We start from the raw sequence: 5,999 nt of genomic DNA, 5'->3' as shown, positions 1-5,999 counted from the left end.
GTGAATGCGTAACTTGTCCGAACGCTTTTATGCTTTCGTCTGTGTACAGTGACAAAATGACTCGTTGAATGCGAAATGCCGTACAGCAAACTACAGTAGAGTCTCATTAATTCAAACTCCAGGAAGTCACATATTTTAGTTTGAATTATCAGAAATTCATCTAAATATGATACTAGACAGCGTTATGATTTGTTACATGGATAGCTACTCATACAAAGCAGATTTTTGCCAGTTTCCTCTACATAGGCCTAATTATAAGCAAGTACAGGCGTAACACATTAGTGAAAGAGCTGTGACATTGAGTTTATTCATCCGGCAAAAAATTTGTCGATTGTGGACTGTTTAGTCAGCAGATACGATCTCAAAATAAAATTTTCAATACCAGCCAACGCAAGTAGCTCTTTACGGGACTCTTCCTTTGCAGACAGAAACTTCCGGAGCTGAGCGATGTGCTCAAAGCTATGGCTGTGACAGTTGGTAGCAAGTCATCCCTTTCTTCATCGTCATCTTCACTCTCACTGCTGCACTTTGCTGGCGTTACTTCCTGTACTATGTCCTCTAATGAGTCATCACGACAAACAAACACATCATCGTCGAAACTAGCATATTCCGCCTGCTCGGCGTTCACATTATGTGCTTCAAGGCCAGAAAGCATGATGCCAGTGAGCTGGTCCTCATCCTCGATGTCGTCTTGGTCATCATTGCTAGTCTTGAAGCACATAATGTGAACGCTGTTTTCCGCTTATGTGTGCCTGCTTGAGCCCCGTTGAGTGTGCTTCTTTATGAGCACCGGTGCACTGCGGAGAAACAACAGTCATGAAAGCACGCTCCGCATGTTTGCTTCTCTGCGGTGCACCGGCGCTCGGAGAGAAGCATACTCAACAGGGCCGCGAGAACAAAAGTATGAATTAAAGGAGTCATGAAACGCTTTTCCAACTTTTTCCTGTTTAGCTTTCCTCTTCAACTCATAAATCGCGCATTCTACCAAACAGTTCAAGAAGATGGAAACGGGGCAGTCCCCTCTTGCTCGGACTCTCGTTTGAGTACCGGGACACAGCCATTGTCCCCCTAGAAGATTAGCCCGTCGCTCAAAATTCAGACAAAAGTTGCTTTCCCCACCTCAATTACCCCGAAGCTGACAGTGCTGCGGAAGCTACGTGCTCGTTGTGCCAGCCACGTTTTTGCCACGTGATCACACTCTCTCGCGCATACCCACGCGCAGAGAATGAGGTCAGGTGATGAAAGGGAGGCCGCTGATTGTCCGGCAAGCACGTAGCTTCCACCACAATGTCAGCTTAGGGGTGAAGGGATTAAGTGAGACTGGAAGGAAGCGCCGAAAGACAAGGACAAAAGAAGTAGGTAACGACGACACGTGTCGTCGTTACCTACTTCTTTTGTCCCATTCTTTCGGCGCATCCTTCCAGTCATGAACAACCAACTAGCCCAACTTAACATTCGGATTAAGTGAGGTCCGGTGCCATGTGACGTGCGTTTGGACCTGGTGACGCGCTGGGGGGGGCTTTGCAACGCGCTACAGGGACCGCGGATGTATCACAGTGAAAATGCAGAGAGCTTACGAAGGGAAGGAGTTACGAAATAGTTCCTTGTGTTTTTTTTAATTTTCGTACCGAAAGCCAGGCTTTTGACTTTCTACCTTTTTTCTTTTGGCCCACTGAATGATGTGTTATTAGTAAAATCCCAATATAAATTGATTTATTCCAGCCAAAATTTGTTTCATGGGCCCTTTAAGCGAAAACGCCGTTTGAATTAAGTGGCTTATAAATACATTAAAAACATAACGGGACAACCAAAATTTTCAAGTCTGTTTGAATTAACCGGAAGTAAGAAATATCAGTTTGAATTATCACAGACCTATTGTATCAATTACTTTCTGCAGCAACTTTGCGCTTAAAATTGCAATAAAGTGATTTTTAGGCTCATGACGTCATCGTTCAATTTCGCTCTGAGAAGTAAAAACAAACGAAACGTGAGAATGATGTAGTCGTGCCTCTGACATAGTGGCTCATTGTCGGCTACTCGAACTCCGTGGCATTGACTGCGCTGATGATTGCGCCTCCCGCCGCATGCTAGAGTTGGCAGATTTCGACCACTTGGCTCACTTGTAGGTTTGCTGGCCAGTTTAATAAATATATAGACGGAATTAGATTGTAATATTTGACATGGGGTCTTCCTATATGATACTGAAAAGGGCTACATAGTTTTCTAAATATCGAAAATGAAGCGGAGTTGCCCTTTAACACACGCACTAATACACATTACTCCGAAACCTTCACAGAACCCCCAACGATCGACGATTTGGAAGAATACGAAACTACACCGACAACACCTTACACTTAAAACGAATAACCTAGTCTGTGAAATACATGTCCGCTACCCGGACAAAAAGTTCCGCCTCGTATGGACGCCTGGCCACCAAGGTGTGGAGGGTAATGAGACAGCCCATCGTCTCACCCTCGAAAACTCCCCGGGTCCTGCCTCGTCATGGCCAGCTATCTACTCGGTAGGCGCAACAAGGAACGCTCGCAGAGCCCTGCGGAAGTCGAGGTTAAAAGAACAATGTGAAGAGCGGACCATTTACCCTCGCCCTCCAAAGACCAGGTCTAGGCAACAATCCTCCCTCGTCAGGCAAGCAGGACCAACTCTCTTCCATCGCACTACATCTTCCACCACATCTACAAACGACCCGACTCCCCCACCTGCCCAAAATGCGGAGAATACCCTTCCATCCCTCATACCTACTGGTCTCGTAACCCACCTACCCTTCCCCCAACCCTCTCACACATCATTTCTTGGGAGGAATGGCTGGCTCTACCCATGGGCACCGACATACCCACCGCACTAGAAGCACTAATTAATCACTCCAGTCCCCTTGCGGAATCCATCCGCGAGACGTGCGCCGGACGGACCGTCCGGACCAGGACGTAGGCCCTTAAACAAAGTAAAGTTTTGCTTGCTTGCTTGCGGTGCAAAATAAGTGGATTCGGTGACACTTCAGTTACGACGAATAATGTATTCAAATAAGCTCACCTGTCGCGATGCCTTTACGCTGTTACAGATACAGTGCGCCGCCAATGACAAACGACTTGGCGGATGGGCAGGATGGCTGCAACGGCTGCTGGCGATAGCTGCCGGGACACGTGGGCAGTCGCAAAGGTGCAACGAGAAAGCGCGTGATCTGTACCGAGGGTTCCCGAAATTCCCTGCCGTCGTTGCGCTGTACGTTTTACAAGGGGTCTATTCTTCCGCTCTTGGCCTCTCCGGTTTTACCTTGCAAAGTCGTGACAGTGTCTGCTTTATTTTTTGCGGTATTTCCCGTGTGTCGACGTGTGCGGTATTTCTCGTGTGCCGAAATATTTTTTAAACTAACGTTCGCTCAAGTGAGAGTTTACTGTATACTCGACTACTGTGCGTTGCCCCAGAGCCATAAATGTAGAGAGTTTGGCCATTCGTTGGGAAGTATTCGCAACTCCAGCGCGCCGCTCGCCCTCCCTCGGACGAGCGGAGAACTAGAGGAACGGGGACGGCAGCAGCGCCGGCGGCGCGGAAAAGGCGGCAGGGGCTGTTGGCCTTGATGCGTGAAGCCGTTGTAACAAAAAAGTGAGCGTGTTAAAATAGGAATTCTTGTGCTCCACCTCGCAACAGCGTTGCACGAAGGACCGGGATGTCTAATTTTATTAGGGACTTTTCGTATATCGCATGCTGCGGATTGCTGGTCGTGTGCATAACCGCCAGCTCGATCTGCGCTCAACGTGACGGCAAACGCTCCCGCTCAAAATGTAGAGCTCTAGTGTTCGGTCTATGAAAAGTATATTCTCTGCCATAAGTAGGGAAAAACTGGTCGCGCAACGATATGTCGAGCAATACATGTCGGAAATGGGTGAACATGACGATTTATTCCAAGCACTTTTAGAAGATAGAATATGCATACTTGCTTTCAGGTAAGCCCAAAATAAATAAAGAAATGCCCGAAGCATTTTAAGCGCGTCTGTGTTAGCCAGCCGTTCGTGACGAGAGCTTGGAACGGGCAGTTTTTGGGGAGAGGGGCCACAACGTCGCAAATAACACGGTACAAAAAAAAAGTGTACGGTATATTAAAATATGCATGTTGGTAGAGAAATAAATAAAACCCCTAAACCCCTAAACACGCCGATTATGGTAATAGGCTATTTTAGCATAGCGTTACCGCAGGCTACCGTTGGCCACCATAAGCAAGGTAAGGCAACGCTCCTGACACGCGCTGAAAATTGTGCTTCAAATGTGCAGCGCGAGCCTCCGGTTGTAGTGCTACACCGCACGGTAGCCTGCGATAACAAACTTCCTATAGACCTTTTTCGCAAGGGCGCCACCATCTTGAATTGACGTCACTTCCAGTATGGGCGAAAACATTGTTTTGCCGTCGCCACGCCAATAGAAGGCATTTAGGACATAAGCGTAACCGTCACACATTCTAGTTTTGCCTCCCTCCTATTTTTTACTATTTGCAGGTTAAAACGTTCTGATATTTTTTCGTCGCCCATACCGGATATGCCTACTTGGCGGTCGGGGGCGAGAGTAAGCGGAAAACGTCTATAAATAACCACAGAGGAGTTTGATCACGTGTTGCAATACACTAAAACCGAGACGGTGAGCAGCGAGTTGCGAGCCTGTGACACGAAGGCATCAGTACTGTGAACGCTGCTCTTCTGAAGCTTGACGGTCACCGTGCGCGGCTCATTTTTTAGAGCACTAATGGCCATGGCAAGGAGCAAACACGATATCTTCATCAGCCTCAAAAGTATTCTGCCACAAACAGTGACGTGGCCAGTGCGTAAAACGCCCTCGCCCACCACAAAGCTTCGCAAGTCGAGGTTTTTGCCACTTTTAAATATCAGCATGCTCATTTTGCTAACGCGCATCAACATCTCCGTCACATGTAATATGATCCTGCCCTAACCACTTCGCGTTGTCAGACGAATAAATCATTTTTATTGCACTGACCAGCGTCAGTGAGCAGGCGCACGGGAAACCCTGGAGAATCTATCCCCGTCTCTTCCGCCATCTTGGAACTACTGCCCCGCCACCTATAGGGCGTTGGAGTTCCGAATAGGAGACAAATGAGGAGGCGCCATTGGCCGAAAGCGGACTGGGCGTGTTCCAGGGCGTCTTCAGAAATTTGAATGTGACCAACCAGAAGCCGGAAATAATACCCTGGCGGTGGTCGCGAGATACAAACCTCATAACTGCATTGGAGTAACTCTCAATGGCTGAAAGTATGGTACACGTGATGTCTCAATCACGTTAATCCAAAAAGATGGTGGAAGAGTGCGACTAGCGGAACGATCGACATAATCCTTACGCCAAGCACCCAGGGCCAGGAATCTGCCGTCCGAACGGTCACACTCTGTCCACGCAAAACAGAGTTGCGCGGCGCATTCGTTTCTTACTTCTTTCTGCATGATCATGATCAAAACAACACGTGCTCCCTATTTTCAACCACGAAGAGTTACTACCACTTCACTCTTACGCGCTTATTAAAACCATATACGAACATAGACCTTTGATTAAAACTGTTTGCCGCTACCACCGCTAAGGGATTCTTTTCGGCTTCTGGTTGGTCAAGAGAGCATGCCAAGCCCTCTTTCCGACTCTGCCGCACGCCCGGACTCTGCCAGCGCCTCCCATTGACCAAACTCTCTACATATACGGCTCTGCGTTGCCCTACATGTTCGGATAACGTACTGTTTCTGTTCACCTGGTAGGCACTTTCATTCTCTACATACACCGTAGGTTGAAAATGCCCTGAATTATAGATCAAGCCTTGCAAGATGGAACTTCTCTTTAGGCCCAGTGCCTGGATCAAGTCTTGTCCCCCATCCCCTCAGGTCTTTCTGTCATATAAATTGTTTGTATTTCTTAAGACAATGCGCATCGCCTGCCAACCACATCTTACAGTCGAATCTTGTTAGTTTGAACCCGAGGGGGACCAAAACATTGTACGA

Source organism: Ixodes scapularis, unplaced genomic scaffold (assembly GCF_016920785.2).
Source record: "Ixodes scapularis isolate PalLabHiFi unplaced genomic scaffold, ASM1692078v2 PGA_scaffold6__148_contigs__length_123643588, whole genome shotgun sequence".
NCBI lineage: Eukaryota > Metazoa > Arthropoda > Arachnida > Ixodida > Ixodidae > Ixodes > Ixodes scapularis.
This window is presented reverse-complemented; position numbering follows the sequence as displayed.